Source organism: Mastomys coucha, unplaced genomic scaffold (assembly GCF_008632895.1).
Source record: "Mastomys coucha isolate ucsf_1 unplaced genomic scaffold, UCSF_Mcou_1 pScaffold15, whole genome shotgun sequence".
In the NCBI taxonomy this organism is placed as follows: Eukaryota; Metazoa; Chordata; class Mammalia; order Rodentia; family Muridae; genus Mastomys; species Mastomys coucha.
In genome coordinates, this window is record NW_022196897.1 from 36,365,343 (window position 1) to 36,388,527 (window position 23,185).

Here is a 23,185-nt window from a genome sequence, read left to right on the forward strand (position 1 = left end):
GGTTATTAGTGCAGAAGTCTGGAATACAGGAAGAACAACCCACATTCCACAAGGAACTCTAGAAGAAGTAAAGTTTCTTTTATGAATATGAGTGCCCTTGCATTTGGAGCATGGATGTTCAGAAATGAGAGTTCTTTTCCTGTGACCAGTATGAAGTGTCCTTTCTTACCTTTTTGATAACTTTTGGTTGAAAAGTTGATTTTATTCAAAATTACAATGGCTACTCCAGCTTATTTCTTGGGAACATTTGCTTAGAAAATTGTTTTCCAACCTTTTACTTGGAGCTAGTGTCTATCTTTGTCATTGAGGTGCATTTCCTGTATGCAGCAAAATGCTGGGTCCTGTTTACGTATCCAGTCTATTAGTCTGTGTCTTTTTCTGGAGAATTGAGTCCACTGATGTTAAAGATATTAAGGAAAAGTGATTGCTGCTCCCTGTTATTTTTGTTGTTAGAGGTGGCATTATGTTTGTGTAGCTATTTTCTTTTGGGGTTCTTGAAAGATTACTTTCTTACTTTTTCAAGGATGTAGTTTCAACTCCTTGTGTTAGTGTTTTCCATCTATTATCCTTTGTGGGGCTGAATTTATGGAAAGATAATTGTGTAAATTTGGTTTTGTCATAGAATATCTTGTTTTCTTCTAAGGTAAATGAGAGTTTTACTGGATATAGTAGGCTGACATTTGTGTTCTCTTAGGATCTGTATGACATCTGCTCAGGATTTTCTAGCTTTCATAGTCTGTGGTGAGAAGTCTGCCGTAATTCTAATAGGCCTGCCTTTATATGTTACTTGACCTTTTTCCCTTACTGCTTTTAAAAATCTTTCTTTGTTTAGTTCATTTGGTGTTTTGATTACTATGTGATGGGAGGAATTCCTTTTCTGGTCTAGTCTATTTGGAGTTCTGTAGGCTTCTTATATGTTCATGGGCATCTCTTTCTTTAGGTTAGGGAAGTTTTCTTCTATAATTTTGTTTATTAGGCCTTTAAGTTGGAAGTCTTTGCTCTCTTCTATACCTATTATCCTTAGGCTTGGTCTTTTCATTGTGTCCTGAATTTCCTGGATGTTTTGGGTCAGAGCCTTTTTGCATTTTTCAGTTTCTTTGACTGTTGTGTCAATGTTTTCTATGGTATCTTCTGCCCCTGAGATTCTCTCTTCTATCTCTTGTATTCTGTTGGTGATGCTTGCATCTATTACTCCTGATCTCTTTCCTACATTTTTTAATTACAGGGTTGTTTCCCTTTGTGATTTCTTTATTGTTTCTATTTCCATTTTTAGATCTTGGATGGTTTTGTTCATTTCCTTTGCCTGTTTGATTGTGTTTTCCTGTAATTCTTTAAGGGATTTTTGTTTTCTCTTGAAGGACTTCTAGCTGTTTACCTGTGTTCTCTTGTATTTCTTTCTTTTTTTTTTTTTTTTTTTTTTTGTTTGTTTTTTGTTTTTTGTTTTTTGTTTTTTGTTTTTTAAGAAAGGGTTTCTCTGTGTAGCCTTGGCTATCCTGGAACTCACTCTGTAGACCAGGCTGGCCTCGAACTCAGATATCCGCCTGCCTCTGCCTCCCTCTCCTGTATTTCTTTAAGGGAGTTATTTATGTCCTTCTTAAAGTCTTCTATCATCATCATGAGAAGTGATTTTAGATCTGAATCTTGCTTTTTCCGGTGTGATGGTGTAGCCAGGACTTGCCATGGTGGGAGAATTGGGTTCTGATCATGCCAAGTAACCTCGGTTTCTGTTGCTTATGTTCTTATGCTTGCCTCCTGTCATGATTATCTCTAGTTCTACGTGCCCTCGCTATGCCTGACTGGAGCCTATCCTTACTGTGATCCTGGTTGTATCAGAACTCCTCAGAGTTCAGCTATCTCTGTGATCCTGTGATTCTGAGATTCAGTGATTCTGAGATCCTGAGATCATGTGTCAGAGCTCCTGGGAGTCAAGCTGCCTCTAGGACCCTGAGATCCTGGTTTGACCAAGCTCCTGGGATCCTGGGATCCTGGTGTGTTAGAGCGCCTGAGAGTAGAGCTTCTTCTGGGTGTTGTGGGAGTGGCTGAGGAATTAGCACCCAAGAGTCTACTCAAGGCACTGGCCCAAATGGGAAGGAACCCATTCCACTGGTGGGGTGGAGTTCCTGGGTGCATGGATCTCCCTGGTTCCAGTTACTTCTGGTTTGGGGACAGATGTTGTGTCCTCCTCACCTCTGATCCTGTGATCCTGGGAGTGTACAGAGCCTGGGAGTAGAACTTCCTCTAGGTGTTATGGGACTGGCTCTGGAGTTCACACCCAAGGTTTGCTCAGGGCACCAGCCCAGACTGGAAGTGTGGTTGTGAGATTTTTAATTCCTACACCTAACTGTGTGTTGTGGGTCTATTAAATTTTCCTTATTTCATCTTGATTTAACATTCACAGGTTGTATATATCAGTAAATCCATTCATTTCCTTTAGGTTTTCCAGTTTGGTAGAATGCAGTTTTGACCATTTCCTTTGTAATTTTCTCCCTTTTCTTTTCTTTTCTTTTCTTTTCTTTTCTTTTCTTTTCTTTCCTTTCCTTTCCTTTCCTCTTTTTTCTTTTCTTTCTCTTCCTTATCTCTGTCTGTGTGTCTGTCTGTCTCTTTCTTTCTTTCTTTCTTTCTTTCTTATAGATGGGATTTCTCTGTGTGAGCCTGGCTGTCCTAGAACTTGATGTTTAGAGATCATACTGGCATTGAACACAGAAATATGACTGCCTCTGCCCCCTTCCCTGTTCATCTGTAATTTTTTTGTGTGTGAGGGTCTTCAGTCTCCTTTTAATTAAGTTGGCTAAGGGTTTATCAGTGTTGTTGTCTTTCCTAAACAGTATTCATCTCATTGATTTATTTTCCATTTCATTGATTTCATCCCTGAATTAGAGCATTTCTTCCCATTTCTTCCCCTTTGGGGCATTATTTCTTCTTTCTTCTTCAGCTTTTAGACAACATGTATTTAAGAATGTAATACAAAGCCTCACCAGGTTTTAATATACAGACTTAGCCTAGGAACTTGGCTCTTAGAAGTGCTTTCATGGTTTCCTGTACATGTGGATATATTGTGTTTTCAAGTTCATTCCATTCAAGAATGTTTGTAATTTCCTTCTGGATTTCTATCCTGATCCATTTTTGATTTGTGGTAAGTTGTCCAGTTTCTATGAGTTTGTATAGTTTCTGCTATTTCTATTGCTGTTAATATCTAGCTTTAACTTAGGGAAGTCAGATAGGATGCAGGGTGTTATTCAGTTTTCTTATATTTGTTGAAACTAGGTTTATATCCTAGTATTTAGGCGATTTTGGAGAAAGCAATAAGCTGATTAGAAGAAAGCATATTCTTCACTGTTAGTTAGATGGATTGTTTTGTAAATATCTGTTAAGCCTATTTGATTTATGTAGTTATTTAATTCTGTTCTGCTTAGTTTTTATATCAGTGATCTGTCTGTCTGTGAGAGTTTAATATAAAATTCACCATCTCTCACTGTGGCTGGACAAGGAGCAGGGGTTTCAAGATGTAGTTTTAGCCTATAATACTGGTTCTTTTTTGAACTTTGGCATCCTTATATTTGGTGCATAAATGTTTAGAATTGTGAAATCATCAGTGGAGTTTTCTTTAGTGAGTATTTGTTGTCCTTACCTCTCTTCTGATTAGTTTTGCCTTGAAATCTTTTCATCAGTTATAGAAATAGCTATGTTTACTTGCTTTTTGGATCCATTTGCTTAGAATACATTTTTCCATTCTTTTCCCCAGAGTGACATCTGCTGTCTTTGATGGTGACATTTATTTTTTTGGATGTATAAGACATATCCTCTTTGTTAATCCAATTTGTTAGTCTTTTTTTTAATAGGGAAATTAAACTCATTGATATTGAGTGTTATTAATTAGTAGTATTTATAGATTCCTAATATTATTTTTAACTCCCCTTTCTATTGACTGCTCTGGGATTATTTATTACTTATATCTTCTTGGGGTTATGGTTAACCCCTTCAGACTAAAGTTTTCTTTCAAGTGTATTCTGTAGCGCTGATTTGGTGAACTGAAATTATGTAGATTTAGGGGCTTATTGGATTATTTTTGTTTCTTAGTTGATTATTATTTGTTGGCCGCCTGCGCCAGCGTTAATAAAAGAAAGGGTTCTTCTGGTAATAGGAGTAAGAAATAGATAGGAAGAGATTGAAAGAAATAAGAAGAGATAGGCTAGCCATACTGTACCTTACCCACGTGGGAAAATAAAAATTAGACAACATGAGCTCTGGTCACTCAGTCATCTTGAATTTAATAATAATCCTTTGTTCTCCCAACAGATATATTACCTGGGCCAAAAACCCTTCCCCCAAAATACGTTAGTGTAACAGTCCAATCAGTGAATTCCTTGTTACTCCGTGGGGGTGGAGCTTCTGAATGTAACTGGAACCAGGTTTCCGCTCAACAGGTTGGCAGCTGCAGCCCTGGGGCCCAAGTGGTTGCTGTTTTACTGTCCGGGCTTTGGAGAGGGAGTCCACAATTATTGATAATTTTGTTGATTCCTGAAGTCTAGGTTTCTCCAGAGTTTGTAGAATATGAGTCTAGGCCTTTCTAGCCTTTGGAGTCTCCCTTGGGAAATTAGGTATTATTCTAATGTGCCTGCCTTTATATAGGACTTAGTCTTTTTCCCATGAAGTTTTTACAGCCTTCCTCTGTACTGGATATCTCATGTTTTGATTCTGCTGTGTCATGGGAAGTTTTTTCTCTGATCTTCTTCTGTCTATTTGGTGTTCTATATAATTCTTGTAACTTGGTAGGCACCTTGTTCTTGTTTACATTAGGGGAAGTTTCAAACTTTCATTTATGATTGTGTTTTCTGCTCCTTTGACCTGTGTTTCTTCTCTTTCCTCTGTCCATTCATATCTTATTCATAGGGTTTGTCTTTTTGCATTTTTCCAGTTTCTTGGATGCTTTGTGCCAAGATTGTATTTTAAGATATAACACTTTCTTTGACTGTTTTTCATTTGTAAAACATTTGAATTTTTTTAATTACTATAAATTTAATGTAGACACACTTACATAATCTTGTCCTCTTACCTTGTTGTTCTCTATAATCCATTTGTTTGCTTTATAATTGTTTACAAAAACCTCACTTTTGAGATCTTGAAGAAGATCTTATAAAAGTAAAAGTAATGGGTGAAATTACCAATGCCACGGACTGGGGTTTCTTATGGGGCCCCTTGTACCGCGGGATGATGGGTTCTGGCCAGGTGTGCACGGGATTCGGCTTTGACAAACAGACTCAACACAAGTAGTGTAGGATCTAAGTGTATTTCTCAAAAATGGCATGAGGCTTTTACAATCATTGCAAAAGAGAAATGAAAAATCTGGCAGCTCAGTAGTCGAGGTACATCTGAGGCCATCTAAAACACACTGGATCTAAAACATCAGCCATCTCCTCTGGACTGTCGCATCACCTCTGGGCTCCGAGCATGCTCGGGCTGCATGGGCCCAACCAGAGTCCCGGGGGGCTGAGGGTGCACCAGCAAGGAGGGTAGAGACTCGAATCTCAAATCCTCAATGCTGAATGCTCGAATCTTGAATGCTCACTCTCTTGAATCGCAACTGGTGCTGCACCCCCCCCCCCCGCCCCCGGCCCAAGCGCTCTGGGCCGCTGGGGAAGGGGGCTACAGACTGCATGAATCTAAGTCCTAGTCCACCTAAGTTCTAGTTCTAGTCCGTGTGCGAGCGAGTCTGAATGCTGAATGCTGACTGCTGAATGCTGTCTCTCACACATACACACTCTCTGCTCAAGGTCCCGCCTTGCCCACTATCTTTTGGGCAAGTAGAGACATGTCTCTTCCTAATTTCTAGGAGTGGTTCAGCTGCAGTACTTGACTGAGAATGAAGATTTTACTTGACCTTGCCCTGGGATAAGCCTTCCATTCTGTAAGCCCTACCCACAATGCCAGAGGCAATTAGTCTGGGTGGGTAAATTCCAAGCCAAGGTTTGGCTAAGATGTTGGAACATTGGTGAAGGTCAGAGAGCAGTGTCTGATTTTGTCCAGCTGTAAATAAATCATATCTTGGTGGGCACCTAGCACATGAATATGAGGACATATCTGAGCTACCTCTGAGTTAGGGGTGCCAGGCGACAATGCAGGGGCAAGAGACTGACTTTCCTTGAAGTTTTTGCTTCAAACTGCTGTCACGCAAAGTGTGTGTGGCATACCAACCTGTTCAGTGGACTTCAATCTTGCTTGCTCAGTACTTGTTTCTGTCAACAAACCTAACAATAGAATGTCCATATATATAGTATTCTTCATGACTCCAGCGATTAACCTAACAGAGGTATCAAGGAGAATGAAGCACAAACTTACAGATATAAGGAAAGAGAAATACTGAGACCTGGTACATTTGTAGCAGAGGACTACTGCATATGTACCAGAGGCCATGTCCCAGCCCATGTATGCTTAGTGGTTTGTGACTTAGTCTTTGGGAGCTCCTAAGAGGTCCGGGTTAGTTAACACTGTTGTTCTTCCTATGGGGTTGCAGTCCCGTTCAGCTCCTTCAGTTCTTCCCCTAAGTCTTCATGGGGGTCCCCAAGGTCAGTCAAGTGGTTGACTGTAAGTATCTGCATCTCTCTTAGTCAGCTGCTGGCAGAGCCTCTCAGGAGATAGCCATGCTAGGCTCCTATCTACAAGCACAGCATAGAATCAGTAATAGTCTTGGGGTTTGGTGCCTGCCCAAAGTTGGATCCCAACTTTGGTGGATCCCAAGTTGGGCTAGTCACTGGATGGCCATTCCTTCAGTCTGCTCTATTATTGTCCCTGGATTTCTTTTATACAGGAATAATTCTGGGTCAGATTTTTTTGAGGATGGATATGTGGCCCCATGCTTTTTTAAAAGGAGGCATAGTTACTGCATACACAGAAACAAGGAGGTAGAATTATTATATACAGCTGAGAAGGAAGTGGGATTCACTAATCTGTCAGCAGAGTCTCTATGAGGTACAGTCTTCAGACCATAAATAGAGGAAAAAGCTATGGTGGACATTTTCTGCCCAAACTGTCAGTATTCACACTTGGGTTAAAAGGAAGGCTTTGCCATACCAATGAACCTCACCCAAGGAAGGCTTTGCCAGTCTCATAGGGCTGAGGTAGTGTAGTACTTGGCATTGACATGCCTGTGTCAACAGCCTATAGTCACCTGTGTGTATGTGTGTGTGTCTGTCTGTCTGTCTGTCTGTCTGTCTCTCTTTCTCCTTCCCTCCCTCCCTCCCTCCCCCCCACACATATATAAATGTTCTCTGTTACTATGTTTAGGAAAATAGTAATTACTTTCTGAAAATCTGATTATCTAGAAAATGATCATAACCTCAAATTAACTAGTTTCCCCAGAGTAATGAACATAATGAAGTATACCATTGGATGTGGATGTGGACATGACTGCCTGTTTTCCCAGCACTGGAAAGGTTAGGACAGGAGCATTGCATTGCAAGGCCATTGCCCTTGCAGGTGAGGGGACAGTTCTGTTGGACCAATCTGATTATTCTAACCAAAGAGTTTGTCCATATGGAGTGAATATTTTTGAAAAATACTGGTTAGGGAAGAAAAAAAAGAAAAAATTATTGCTTATTTTTACAAACATAATTCATTTGTTATTAGTGCTTTGTGAAGGCTAAAGATTATCAATATGAAAGGAACTTCAATTCTTCTATTATTTTAATTACAGTGCCTATTGAAGCCAGATTATGTAGACATGAGCCAAGAGGGCTAAAGAAAATATTGTTGGTGGGCAAGAGTCATAGTCATATTTGAATTTCTCAGAAGGTCATAGGCATACCTAGTAGGGTCTTCTGTTCTTTGCCACAAAATTGTTACATTTGAACCGTACTAATTCAAGGTCCATTGAAAGAATAATTTGGAATAGATATTCTAATGGTCTTCACTGGTATTAAATGGCAGTTTGCTCAGGTAAAATTATTCTCTTTCACAAAACAGTTCCGAACATAAAAAATCCGTGGATTGCATGACTAAAATTCTTGTTAAAAAATTGGAGGTCTTTATAAAGGAATCATAATCTACAAATATTTTTATTTACTCTAATGCTTAATTAATAATACACTGAATTACTGGGATTTTATTTATTAATTAATTTCTTTTTATGATAATGTTTTGATTAAATCACTGAAAATATAAATTAAACTGTTTTTAAAGTTACTTTTAGGATACATATAATTAGGATTTTGAAAATTGCATAGATGCTCTTCTATAACTGTGGGAGACAAGACAGCGTGTGCACTGCTACAGCTGTGGGAGACAAGACAGCACATGTACTGCTACAGCTGTGGGAGACAAGATGGCAGGCGCACTGCTACAGCTCTGGGAGACAAGATGGCAGGCGCACTGCTACAGCTGTGGGAGACAAGATGGCAGGCGCACTGCTACAGCTGTGGGAGACAAGATGGCAGGCGCACTGCTATAGCTCTGGGAGACAAGATGGCAGGCGCACTGCTACAGCTCTGGGAGACAAGACAGCACATGCACTGCTGCAGCTGTGGGAGACAAGACAGCACATGCACTGCTACAGCTGTGGGAGACAAGATGGCACATGCACTGCTGCAGCTGTGGGAGACAAGATGGCAGGCGCACTGCTACAGCTCTGGGAGACAAGATGGCACATGTACTGCTACAGCTGTGGGAGACAAGACAGCACATGCACTGCTGCAGCTGTGGGAGACAAGACAGCACATGCACTGCTGCAGCTGTGGGAGACAAGACAGCACATGTACTGCTACAGCTGTGGGAGACAAGACGGCACATGCACTGCTGCAGCTGTGGGAGACAAGACGGCACATGTACTGCTACAGCTGTGGGAGACAAAAAAGCATGGTTTTTCCTCTACACATTTCTAAATTTTATAATTAGATGTGCAGAAATATTTTAAGAAAGCATATTTTGTAAGAAATTGGAAATATGCTAAACTACAAATTTATATTTCAAGTTTGAGCCATATTTAATGAGTTTTAAGGCATATAGAATACTGCATTTGGAATTAGTCTGTGGTTTTTAATATAAACTGTTAGCATCATAAAATTTAAGTCAGAATAGCTCACAAACAAATTCATGTTAGTATTTTTAGAAATGTCTCAAGTATTTTAATATACAAACACAAACACAGGGATCAATAGTAATAAATAAAAGCAACAATGGTAGTTATTCAAATTCATTTGTGTGTAACTTGAAACTTGGTAGACTCTAAAACCACCTGTTAAAGGAATGGCCCTGTAAAATTAAAAGTTTCTCCATGATTGTACTGTCGGGTGATGAGAACAAAGCTTCTTAGGTAAAGGGTATATTCTCTGGATAAATCCATTTGTCAATCACAGTCATTTTCTTTATAAAAACACTTTTTCTGCCAAGCTTTCCTAAGATGGTATAAAATACCGATTGGGGTATTCGCATGATAAGAATAGAGTTTTAGTTTCTTTTATAAGCCATAAATTTTGAACTTAGTAATTTTTTCATCTAGCTCTTAAAACAGGTCAAATATAATTCAAATTATATTTTATAAGGACTATTAATAAGGAACAAATTTCTAACAGAACTGAGTAAAACTGGGAGATGGAGAAGTGTTCCAATTAGCTGTCCAGTGACACACAGTTAGCCCTGAAAATTTACATAGTAATATTACATGGAATCAAGAGGTGATATTTAAAGTGTGCATGTGTCTGTGTCTCTGTGTGTGTGTGTGTGTGTGTGTGTGTGTGTGTGTGTGTGTATACGAACATATGCATGCAATAATAATTGATGAAAAAAGAGGCCATGAATTTGAAAGCGAGGTAAGAGAGGTATATGGGAAGGTTTGGAGGGAGGAAAGGGAAGAAGAAAATGCTGTAATTGAATTACAATCTCAAAATAAACCAAACATATGCACAGAAACTGGACACTTAAAAAGTACTATAGAAAATGTTCCCCCTATGACATGCACCTTAATCTATCAGGGCTCAGGACAAGGCTCTGCATGTAAGAACTTGCTAGTAAGCTCAGCAACTTGAGCTCCATCTCTAGATTCCACACGGTGAAAGGAGAGTACTGACTCCTGCAGGTTGTCCTCCTACCTCCGTAGTGCATGAATACTGGACATCCACCATACCCCACTCCAACCCAATATACAATAGATTCGAAATATCTAAAAGGAGAAAGAGAAAATGCTACAATCTATATTGGACAAAACTGCCTGATTTTTCCGAAGAGAAATTTCAATGTAGGTTTTAGATTTGTTTATTTACTTAAAATAGACCTAGCTTCTCCTTGCTTTAGATAATTAAATTAATTTATTTCTTTTATTTTTATTAAATAGTTTCTTTATTTACATTTCAAATGATATCTCCTCTCCTGGTTTCCTCTCCCCCCTCCCAAAAAAAATCCTGTTCCCTCCCCACTCCCCCTGCTCACCAACCCACCCTCTCCCACATCCTGCCATGGCATTCCCCTACACTGGGGCATAAAGTCTTCACAGGAGCAAGGGCCTCTCCTCCCATTGATGACCAACTAAGCTATCCTCTGCTACATATGCAACTGAAGCCATGAGTCCCACCATGAGTACTCTGGTTGGAGATTTAGTCCCTGGGAGCTCTGGGGGTAGTGGTTAGTTCATATTGTTGTTCGTCCTAAGGGGCTGCAAACCCTTCAGCTTCTTGGATCCTTTCTCTAGTTCCTTCATTGGGGACTCTGTACTCAGTCCAATGGATGGCTTTGAGCCTCTACTTCTGTATTAGTCAGGCACTGTCAGAGCCTCTCAGGAAACAGTTATATCAGGCTCCTGTCAGCCAGCACTTGCTGGCATCCACAATAGTGTCTGGATTTGATGATTGAATATGGGAAGGATTCCCAGGTGGAACAGTCTCTGGATTTTCCTTCTTTCAGTCTCTGCTCCATAGTTTCTCTCTGCAGCTCCTTTCATGTGTATTTTGTTCCCCCTTCTAAGAAGGAATGAAGCATCCACACTTTGGTCTTCCTCCTTCTTGAGTTTCTTGTGATTTGTGAATTATATTTTGGATATTCTGAGCTTCTAGGCTAATATCCACTTATCAGAGAGTGTATACCATGTGTATTCTTTTATGATTGGGTTACCTAACTAAGAATGATATTCTCCAGATCCATCTATTTCCCTAAGAATTTAATAAATTCATTATTTTCTGTATCCATTCCTCTGTTGAGGGACATTTGGGTTGTTTCTAGCTTCATGCTATTATAAATAAGGCTGCTATGAACATAGTGGAGCATTTGTCCTTATTACATGTTGGAGCTTCTTCTGGGTATATGGTATAGCTGTGTCCTCTGGTAGTACTGTGTCCAATTTCCTGAGGAACTGCCAAACTGATTTCCAAAGTGGTTGTACCAACTTGCAATCCCACCAGCAATGGAGTGTTCCTCTTTCTCCACAACCTCGCCACCATCTGCTGTCACCTGAGTTTTTGATCCTAGCCATTCTGACTTGGATGAGGTGGAATCTCAGGGTTGTTTTGATTTGCATTTCTCTGATGACTAAGGATGTTCAACATTTCTTTAGGTGTTTCTCAGCCATTTGGTATTCCTCAGTTGAGAATTCTTTGTTTAGCTCTGTACCCCATTTTATAATAGGGTTATTTGATTCTCTAGAGTCTAACTTCTTGAGTTCTTTGTATATATTTGCTATTAGCCCTCTCTCAGATATAGGATTGGTAAAGATCTTTTCCCAATTTGTTGGTTGCCGTTTTGTCCTATTGACAATGTCTTTTGTGTTACCAAGCTTTGTAATTTTATGAGGTCCCATTTGTTGATTCTTGACCTTAGAACATAACCTATTGGTGTTCTGTTCAGGAAATTTTCCCCAGTGCCTATGTGCTCGAGGCTCTTCCCCACTTTCTTTTCTATTAGTTTCACTGTATCTGGTTTTATGTGGAGGTCCTTGATCCACTTGGACTTGAGCTTTGTACAAGGAGATAGGAATGGATCAATTTGCATTCTTCTACATGCTAACTGCCAGTTGAGACAGCACCCCTTGTTGAAAATGCTGTCTTTTTTCCACTTTATTGTTTTAGCTCCTTTATCAAAGATTAAGTGATCATAGGTGTGTGGTTCATTTCTGGGTCTTCAATTCTATTCCATTGACCTACCTGCCTGTCACTGTACCAGTACCATGCAGTTTTTATCACAATTGCTCTGTAATACAGCTTAAGGTAAGGGATGGTGATTCCATCAGAGGCTCTTTTATTGTTGAGAATAGTTTTTGCTATCCTAGGTTTTTTGTTATTCCAGATGAATTTGCAAATTGCTTTTTCCAAGTCTGTGAAGAATTGAGTTGGAATTTTGATGGGGATTCCATTGAATCTGTAGATTTCCTTCAACAAGATGGCCATTTTTACTATATTAATCCTGCCAATTCATGAGCATGGGAGATCTTTCCATCTTCTGGGATCTTCTTCAATTTCCTTCTTCAGAGACTTGATGTTCTTGTCATACAGTGTTGCCCGCGCAGTCGCCTTGCCAGCAAGAAGACACGCGGACACTAGGATCCTTCTGCAGCAAACGTTTATTGCCCTCATCCAGAGGGAAAAAGGGGCGAGCCAATCATCGGCACTGCTTATATACACCACAGCGCGGCGTGTCCGCCCATGATTGGCTGTTTGCTCATCACCCCACATGACGCCCCGGGATGGGCCGTGACTAGGCGTCTTTCACTGTACGCACATGCGCAAACAGTTCTTTACGCACATGCGTAAGCAGTTGTTTACCAGGAGTTGATAGCGGAAGTAGGCGCCATCTTGCCATGGGGAATGCCTCTCCAGCTCTACCCTCTCCACAATACAGATCTTTTACTTGCTTAGTTAGAGTCACACCAAGGTGTTTTATATTATTTGTGACTATTGTGAAGGGCGTTGTTTCCCTAATTTCTTTCTCAGCCTGTTTATCCTTTGTGTAGAGGAAGGCCACTGATTTGCTTGAGTTGAAGTTCTTTTTCAGGTTTAGAAGTTCGCTAGTGTAATTTTTGGAGTCAGTTAAGTATATATAAAAATATGTAAAAGGAGAAAGAGAAAATGCTAAAACTTTTATGTTGAACAGAACTGCCTGATTTTTCTAAAGAGAAATTTCAATATAATTTTTAGATTTGTTTATTTACTTAAAGTAGACCTAAGTTCTCCTTGCTTTACATAATTAAATTAATTTATTTCTTTTATTAAAGCCAAACTTTAGCTATCTTTTTAAAATAAATCAAAAAGTCATAACTTGATGATTTTTCTATTGAAATAAATGAAATTTATCTCTATACTTATTCATGTGTTCTTATATTTTGTTTTTAGGAGAGCTTCAGAGATGTCCACTTCTGCCTCCATGAGATAGACATTGCAGGCTGTGTGGTGTAGAAAATATCTATAGGAATTAAAACACTCAAGGTAAGTAGAAAGTGCATCCTCATAAATAATTGCTGTGCTCACTCAATTAGAGTTTAATTTGCCATTTTTTTCCTCCAACATAGTCTTTCATTCAGACTTATTGGTGTGTGACTGCTTGCCTGTATCCACAACTACAAATCCAAGCTGTATCTGAAATTTTTCAAATGAGCTATACAAACCAGAAAAAACACATTAAGATTTACTTACCATATTGGGACATTATGAATATATGACCTAAAAAATGGGCCACTGTCCTTTATCTCTGGAAGGTTTGTAAAGTGAAATGAGGAGCTGTAAAACTAAACTTTACTTATCTTTTTAAAATAAATGCAGTCATGGTATGTCCCTTTTTGTGAGCGCTCCATAGCCTCAGTAATAGTGTCAGGCCTTGGGGCCTCTCCTTGAGCTAGATCCCACTTTGGGCCTGACCCTGGACCTCCTTTTCCTCAGGCTCTTCTCCATTTCCATCCCTGTAGTTCTTTCAGAAAGGAACAATTATGGGTCAGAGTTTTGACTGGTATGGCAACCCCAGCCCTCACTTGATGCCTTGTCTTTCTGCTGGAGTTGGGCCCTACAAGTTCCCATTCCCCACTATAGGGAATTTCATTTAGGGTCCCTTCCTTTGAGTCCTGAGGGTCTCTGACCTCCCAGCTCTCTGGTGCATTCTATATGGTCCCCACAACCTCCTACCTCCTGAGGTCCTTTTACCCCACCCAACACCAGATCCAGTTCCCCTTTTTCTCTACCCCATCCACTTTCCCTTCCCAGGTTCCTGCCTCTCATCCCCCCTTGTTGTTGCTTTTTTCTCCCTCCAAAGTGGTACTGAGGCATCCTCACTTGGCCACTTCAGCTTGTTGACCTTTTTGAGTTCTGTGGACTGTATCTCAGATCTCAAGTATTCTATACTTTTTTTTTTCGGCTAATATCCACTTATTAGTGAGTACATACCATGCATGTCCTTTTGGGTCTGAGTTCCCTCACTCAGGATAATATTTTCTAGTTCCGTGCATTCGCCTGCAAAACTCAGGATATCTTCATTCTTAATAGCTGAATAGTATTCCATTGTGTAAATGAAGCTCATTTTCTGTATCCATTCTTCAGTCATTGGACATTCTGAGTTGTTTCCAGCTTCTGGCTATCACAAACAAGGCCGCTATGAACATAGTGGGACATATGCCCCTGTGGCGTGGTGGGGAATCTTTTGGGTATATGCCCAAGAGTGGTATCACTTTTTTGTTGTTGTTTTTTTTTTTTAAGATTTATTTACTTATTATACGTGAGTACACTGTAGCTGTCTTCAGACACACCAGAAGAGGGCGTCAGATCTCATTACGGGTGGTTGTGAGCCACCATGTGGTTGCTGGGATTTGAACTCATGACCTTCCGAAGAGCAGTCGGTGCTCTTCCCCGCTGAGCCATCTCACCAGCCCATCACTTTTTAACTATATGGATAATGCTCTCCTCCTGTAAATATTTGCTCTGATGTTGGGTATTTGATAAATCCTGCTCTGACAGTTCTGTGTCATCTTACTTTATTGTTTTCTTTCATTTTAATTTTGAACTAGGAGCTTGCTCTCTGCCCAGGAAGCTCGAACTCCTGTGATTCTGTTTCTTTGGCTTCAGTCTCATAGTAGCTGAAACTGACTGTTTGCCACCTCTTGATAATTCTGTTTTAAATTATCATTTCTTCTTTACTTTACATCCCCTTCATAACACTTAAATTTTCTAGTAATTATATAATTTCCATGTCTATTCTCTGCTCACACTAGAAGTCAAAAAATACTGAGGCAGTCTTTGTGCAGTATGATAAATATACCTTCTCAAAAAGAGTTTATAGATGTGCAAATCACAATTAAGTTAAATAAATAAATTTTAAAGCAAATATAAATCAAAACAAAGTTGTTTTCAAACAGAAGAAAGTGATATCATTTCACTAAGAAAAATGACATGTACATGTTCTGATGTATTCTAAAAACTCTAAAATACTCAGCCCAACATGGGGGTACACTCTAAAAGCCATAACTTATGAAGCCCTTCTGGTATAATTGGTCTAATTAATTTGTCTTAATATGCTTTTCTTTATATCTTTGGAAGCATTTTAAACTTCTTTGTGTAAGATCAACATTAAGGTTATTACTCAGTTATTATTCATTTATTTTAAAATATATTTGTATGACATCAAGTTGACCAGGATTGTTCTATGAATTATCATAAATACTAAATCCTCAATGGTGCTTAACATTTTATTAGGGAAGGCAAAGCAATAAATATGTAAATAGTTACATAATTTTAAAAAATGAATTGCTGGAGAGTCAGTCAGTGTAGTGATTACTGTTCAAGCATGAGAGTACCTGATCTTAGCCCCTAGCATCCACATAAAAAGCTTGGCATCATGGCTTGTGCTGCTAATCTCAGCACTGGGGAGACAAAGCTAGAAGGACCCCAAATGCCTACTGAACAGTGAACTTGCTCTAATGCAGGAGCCCATGTTTAGAGGTCTTGGGATTAGAAGGCACCATGCAAACTTCCAAAGAATGAAGCAACCAACAATACTACCTAACCTACTGTGACACGTATGAATGACAGTGATCAACAAAACCTGATAACCCTAAGGGTGCAGTGGTAGCATGTTTGCCTTGGCAGTAAACAGCCACTTTCTAATTTGACTAGAGTAACCATCAATAAGATAGGGAAACCTAGTCAACTACCCAGGAATAATAAAGTCACTGATCTTAAAGGAGAATCTGCAACTACCACTTTATTAAACAAGCATAATCCCTAACTAAATTCTGAATACTTAACCTTTATGAACATGTTAGTGTAGTTCTCAACGTATCAAAGAAAGTTATCTTTGCCACAGACCAAGAACATTACAGAAAGGCATGACTAATTAAATTGTAGAGTTGTAGCCTAGTACCAGTGGATATAGCTACAACAGTTCCTAGGACTTAGTGAACATTTTAGAATTGCAGAAGATAGGAGCAGGACGATTTTAACAGTCAAAGGATCAGGAAGTGTGTTGTGAGGTTGTGTCTCCTCAGAAAGTCAGTAGCTACACTCAGAAAAAGGCTTATGACTGACTAAACGAGAGCTGAACAAGAGCAATAGAGATGCCAAAGTGGGCAGAGGAAACCCAGGAGGTTTCAACCCTGCATAATGAACTACAGGCAATCTAAGGCATGCTTCAAATGGGAGAAATAGTCTTCCCCAGGGAAGAATCCACCAGCTGGTTATTAATACTAAATTGTCAGCCCTAAGATCATACATACAAGTACTATTATACATATTAGGTTATTTTTGGCATGGGGTGGGGGAGAGAGAGAGAAAGAGAGACAGTGAGAGAGAGAGAGAGAGAAAGAGAGAGAGAGAGAGAGAGAGAGAGAGAGAGAGAGAGAGAGAGAGAAAATTAACGAAAAAAAACACAAGCCATGAATTCAGAAGAGGGCAAGGAGGGGTTATGGGAGGATTCTTATAGTCTCTCTGCCTCCTCTTCTACAATTTTCCTTAAATTTTAGGTGCCAGAGTTGTGTTGTAGATGTTTGCACTGAGACAGGTTCTACAACTCTGTATTTTGAATGGTTGTGCTTTTCTGTTATAGTCTCTGTCTGTTAAAAAGAGAAGTTTTTTGATGTGAGATGAGGTCTGTATGCATCTGTTAATATAATAACAAGTACTCTGAATGTAGTTAGGGATTATCCTGGTTTAGGAAGTGGTGGTTGTAGATTCTCCTCCAAATCCAAGACTTTAGTATTACTGGGTAATTGGCTAGGTTTTCATTATCAGGCATGGGTTTCTCCTGTTGAGTGAGACTTAAGTGTAGTTAGAGAACTTTTGGTTGCCACCAAGATAAGTGTACTGTTAGTACACCCTTGGGCTTACTGGGCCATGGTGGGTGTTGAGGTTCATAAGTGCCACAGCAAGGCAGGACTTTCTTTCGAGGTTTGCATTGTGACTTTGGGTACCATGGAGGTTAGTCCTTGAGGGATCTTTCAGGTCAGTTCCAGCTCAGGTGCCTCTGGGTCCTGCATCTCAAGTACATTCTGTCTTCAGCAGAGAAGACTTTCAGTCCACCTCTGGGGCCAACAAGGAATAGCAATACCTTGTAATATTTGATTGGCTCTTGGGCAACCCTGACTAACAGCTCAAAAGAGAGCTTCTCATATATACCTACTATTAGGGTTTTCCATTAGATGGTCTTTGATTCTTGCAAAGGAGACAGCATTGTCAGCCCAGATGGAAAATTTTATTTAAAATACATGTGTTTGGCTATATATTGTATATGTTTATTTTATGGTAAAGTATATAAGATTTTAAATGCAAAAAGTGGGGAATGAAAACTGAGATGTGAAAGAACTGAACAAACAGATATGTGTGTGATGTGAATAATTTTTAATAAATGATTAGTAACAGTAGAATATGCATCTGATTGGGGTGCATATGGTCAGCTACCACAAAACCCATTTAACCAGTAGAAACAAACCTCTAAAAGCTTATAATTAACAAGTCTGATTTATGTATCAATAAATTCTCAATTCACAAGATGCCGATACAATAAGTTCTGAACCAATTGATAATGATAAAAGCTGCTAACTAAGATAAGACAAGTGATGCCAATTATTCTATTCTTTATGATATAACTGCCTATGGCTATCTAAAGCCACGTTTCTTCAGGTCCTTCTTCCTGTCCTTCTACTTCCATCTTGGCTTTTTTTCTCTCTCCTAAGATGCTCTCTGTCCCTGCAACTCTTACCTCTGCCTCCCTTTCCCTGTCCAATCACAGGCCTCCTGCTGCTCTAATATTGTATTGTGATTGGACATGGAAAATCCTGTCACACCTATGTATCTTCATTTCACTCGGTACCTGAATTCTCTGTAAAGTAGTAAATGCAAACCCAAAAACAACCAGTTATAAATTACTACCTGTGTTTCCTAATGAATTAAAAGCTTCAGTTTTCTACAGCTTTCAGTCTTGAGTTTGTTGAACACTAGGACTGGAGACAAGGTTATGTTCCAGTCACAGTGAAGCATCTGAATAAATATGAGATTATACTTTTCAATGTATCTATAATATATGTGTATTGTGGTTCCATGGATAGAGTTACTATAGGTCTATCATAGCCATTCTAAAGGCACAAAGGTTAGAAATAATAAGTTTTCCTTTCATGTTAACTTATTTATAGCTAAAAGCTAACAAGGCACTTAGAGTATTTTGATATCATGATGAATTTTAAGTGGAATCAGAAACTAAATAACAACTGCAGAAATGTTTATTATGAATTGCTGCCTAATATTGTCTGATATTTACTACTGTATAACAAATATATCAAAGCTCTTTTCTCAAAATGGAGATACTCTAAATCATGAAATAATCTGTCCCCAAGAGTTTAGAAGACAAGTGACCAAGATGTATAGAAGGAGCTATACAAGGATGCATTTGTGCTATTTCCTCTTTGGGCAAAGGAAGTGAAACATTTTTCTTCTGTGTTAAAATTTGACTTTAAAGACAAATTCTTTACCAGTCATCCCTTAAGTGGAGCAAAGATCAACTTTCCTTTTCCTCTGAGTATTCCTAATAGGTCTGACACAGGGCAGACTCCTGTGTGACAAAGTGGATAGAGCACCACCTCACACAAAAAGCTGAGAATTTCTGTCTTAAATTATGCCGACTATCTGGAGAATGGGAAAGGCAAGGGGTGGCCATGCTAGAAAGAAGGAAGTTGTGAGAGTGTATGCATGGGTTGATCTAGGTATTTGTACAAATCTGCTTATTTTTACTTCCTGTAATCTAAATATATTTTGTCATATGTGTATCATATTTGAAAATGTTCTACAGTTCTTGGTGAACTTTTAGGAAATCAAATCCTGATCATCAGTGTGAAAGCAGTTGCATTATACATGCCTCCCACTTCTAAATAGGGCCCCTATGCAGTCACTGAACTTCCTGAGGTCTTGAAGAGATAATCTACATGGCTGCCTTCTAAGCAGATGGCACCTGAACCTCCTGAACTGCCTGGAACCATCCACCCTGCCATTCAGCAGAGCAAGAACATCTTTGTTTAATCTTTAAACACTTTACTATAAATCACTAAATTTTTTTCCTCAGAATTTTACTTCAAACATTAACATCTTTTCTTAATTTTCTCTAACCACTACCATAAATTGTATGTAATCCTAAAATTATGGGAAACAAATGAAATAAGACTTCAAATTACAATCTAAGTATCTTCTTTGGCTTACTAATGATTTACTTATTAATGATGTAGTCATAAATAGACTGAAATTAAGGAAGAATAAGTGGCAGCTTTTTTAATTTTTTTTTTTTTTATTTATTCACTTTACAACCCACTCACTGCCTTCCTCCCAGTCACCCCTTCCCATAATACTTCACCCATCACCATTCCTTTCTCCTCTGAGTAGGTGGTGGCCTTCCTGGATATCTCCCAACCCTGGCACTTCAAGTCTCTTCAAGGCTAGGTGCTTCCTCTCCCACTGAAGCCAGACAAGGCAGCTCAGCTAGGACAAATCCCATGTATAGGCAACAGCTTTTGGGGTAGTCCCCGTTCCAGTTGTTAAGGATCCACATGAAGAACAAGTTGTGCATCTGCTACATATGTATGGTCCAGCCCATGTATGTCCTTTGGTTGGTGGTTCAGTCTCTGAGAGCCCCAAGGGTCCAGGTTAGTTGACTCTATTGGTCTTCCCATGGAGTGCCTCTCCTCTTAGGGACTGCAGTCCTTCCTTCTGTTCTTCCATAAAAGTCCCCTAGCTCTATCCACTGTTTGGCTGTAAGTATATCCCTCTCTGAATCTGTTGGTGGCCTGGGCCTCCCAAAGGACAACCATGCTAGACTCCTATCTACAAGCATGACAGAATATTATTAATAGTGTCAGGGGAGCTGGGCAGTAGGTGCGCACGCCTTTAATCCCAGCACTTGGGAGGCAGAGGCAGGCAGATTTCTGAGTTTGGAGCCAGCCTGGTCTTCAGAGTGAGTTCCAGGACAGCCAGGGCTATACAGAGAAACCCTAACTAGAGAAAAAAAATAGTCAAGAATTGGTGCTTGCCCATGGGATGGGTCTCAAACTGGGCATTCCCTTAGTCTCTGCTCTATCTATCTCAATCCCTGCAGTCCTTGTAGACATTTTTTTTATTAGATGTTTTCTTTATTTAAATGTCACACAATATCTCCTTTCCTAGGTTCCCCTCCAAAAAAAAAGAAAAAAATTAAAATAAAATTAAAAAAACAAACAAACAAACAAACAAACCCCTGTTCCTTCCCCCCGCCCCCTGCTCACCACCCCATCCTCTCCTGCTTACTGGCCCTGGCATTCCCCTACACTGGGGCATAGAACCTTCACAGGGCCAAGGGCCTCTCCTCCCATTGATGACCGACTTGGCCATCCTCTGCTATACATATGCTGCTGGAGCCATTAGTCCCACCATATATACACTTTGGATGGTGGTTTAGTCCCTGGGAGCTCTGAGGGTACTAGGTAGTTCATATTGTTATTCGTCCTAAGGGGCTGCAAACCCTTCAGCTCCTTGGGTCCTTTCTCTAGCTCCTTCATTGGGGACCCTGTGCTCAGTCTAATGGATGGCTGTGAGCCTCTAGTTCTATATTACTCAGGTACTGTTAGAGCCTCTCAGGAGACAGCTAAATCAGGCTCCTGTCATCCAGTACTCGCTGGCATCTACAATAGTGTCTGGATTTGATGATTGAATATGGGAAAGATTCCCAGGTGGAGCAGTCTCTGGATTGTCCTTCCTCAGTCTCTGCTCCATAGTTAGTCTCTACAAATCCCCAATTACAAAGTAACACACATGGTATGCATTCTCTGATAAGTGGATATTAGCCCAGAAGATCGGAATACACAAAGTACAATCCACAAACTACAAGAAACTCAAGAAAAAAGAAGATCAAAGTGTGGATACTTCGTTCCTTCTTAAAGGGGGGAACAAAATACCCTTGTAGACATTGTTAAGTTTTGGATATATAGTTTTGTGGGTGAGTTTATGCCCATATCACTCCACAAGTGTACCTACCTGGCCACAGGAGGCAGCTTCCCCAGGTTCCATATCACAATGTGTGAGTGACAACTAAGGACAACCCTGTTGATTCTTGGGTGCCTCTCCTATACCAGGTCTCTTCCTGGAGATGCCCTCTCTCTACCACCCTGTTGGTTGCAGATTTCCATTCATTCTTATGGACATCTAGCCATTCCCTCCTCCACCTCCTCACACCTAGTCCTGTACTCCCACTCTCTTCATGATCCCCTCTCACACCCAGATCACTGCCTCCATCTGCCTTCCATGACCACATACTATTTCCCCTTCCAACCGAGGCTCAAGCATCTTTGTTTGTACCCTCCTTCCTGTCCAGCCTCCTTGAGTCTGTGGAGTGTAGCATGGGCATCAGGTATTTTATAGCGAATATCCACTTATACATGGGTACATACTGTGCATGTCCTTTTGGAACAGGGTTATGTCACTCAGGGTAATATTCTCAAGATCCCCTCATTTGCCTGCAAAATTCATGATGTCTTTGTTTTTTATAGCTGAATAGTATTCCACTGTGTAGATGTACCATATTCTCTTTATCCACTTTTTAGCTGAGGGGCATCTAGGTTGTTTCCAGTTTCTGGCTATTATGAATAAGGCTGCTATGAACATAGTTGAGCAAGTATCTTTCTTGGATGATGGAGCAGCTTTTGGGTATATGCCCAGGAGTGATATAGCTTGTCTTGAGGTAGAACTATTTCCAGTATTCTAAAAAACCTCCAAATTGATTTCCAAAGTGGTTGTACAAGTTTGCACTTCCACCATCAACGGAGGAGTCTTCAGGGGGTAGCTTCTTAATATTGTGGGGAAAACATGAATTAAGGCTATCTGACACTGATAGTTTGTAGTGGCTAAAGAGTAGTTAAAACCAATGGGGCCATTCAGCTGATAAAGACTCACTGCAAAGATTTAGAATCTGAATTGGAGCCCTGGGAACCACATGGTGCAAGGAGAGAACCAACTTGTGCACTGTGTCTTCTGATATCCACATGTACACTGAGGTACACATGTAGCCTACCCCCACACAAACAAATATAAAGCAAAAATAATTAAGAGTAATTGAAACAATATATGGTATATGGATGAGTTAATAAGTTATTTTTATGTAGATATTTGGTGGGCTATTAATGAAGAACATAATCTATGAAATTATTTCTCTTAGCAAAAAATCAGTCACATTGTACTGTTTTTTTCAAAAGTACCAAACTGGTCCAATACTGGTACAAGTTGGATCACATGTCTAAATTGCTTATATATATATATATATATATATATATATATATATATATATATATGAAATATATATATGGAAAGTTAGATAAATATAAGTTAAGGATTATACAATAAACATTTTACCTTTATTATTGCAATATTTTCAACAAGACTTAATCATCTCTCCAGGACCAAGAGTATATGTGTTGTTTATATTTGTATGTTGTATATATTTGATAATTAAATATCAAATAATCTAACCTGTATAGTGTAATGGGAATCTAGCATATCCCAGCTCCATTAATTAGATCCTTGTGAAAGTTTGTGCAAATATAGTCCTTACCATTCATTTCCATTATCTGCATAAATAAAGCTTCTGTTTTAAAAAAAACTGTTTACTGTGTACCTCAAATAAACATTTATTTTTTACTCAACTGTTCGCGTGAAAGTTCAGGCTGGACTCAGCTGGGATCCAAGTGGAGGTAGGTGTTGTTTGTTTGACTTAGTGTGAAACACGGGAG

The 23,185-nt window shown here is 39.5% G+C and overlaps 1 protein-coding gene across 3 annotated transcripts in view; it reads left to right on the forward strand.

Annotated features, from left to right (window-relative positions):
- The window catches only part of Mbd5 (methyl-CpG binding domain protein 5), a 367,270-nt gene that overhangs the window by 150,971 nt on the left and 193,114 nt on the right, over positions 1-23,185 (forward strand). For all 3 annotated transcript variants that reach the window (XM_031370166.1, XM_031370168.1, XM_031370165.1), the window contains one exon: positions 13,305-13,397. The gene's annotated coding sequence lies outside the window, so the exon portion shown is untranslated. The remainder of the gene's footprint in view (positions 1-13,304; positions 13,398-23,185) is intronic.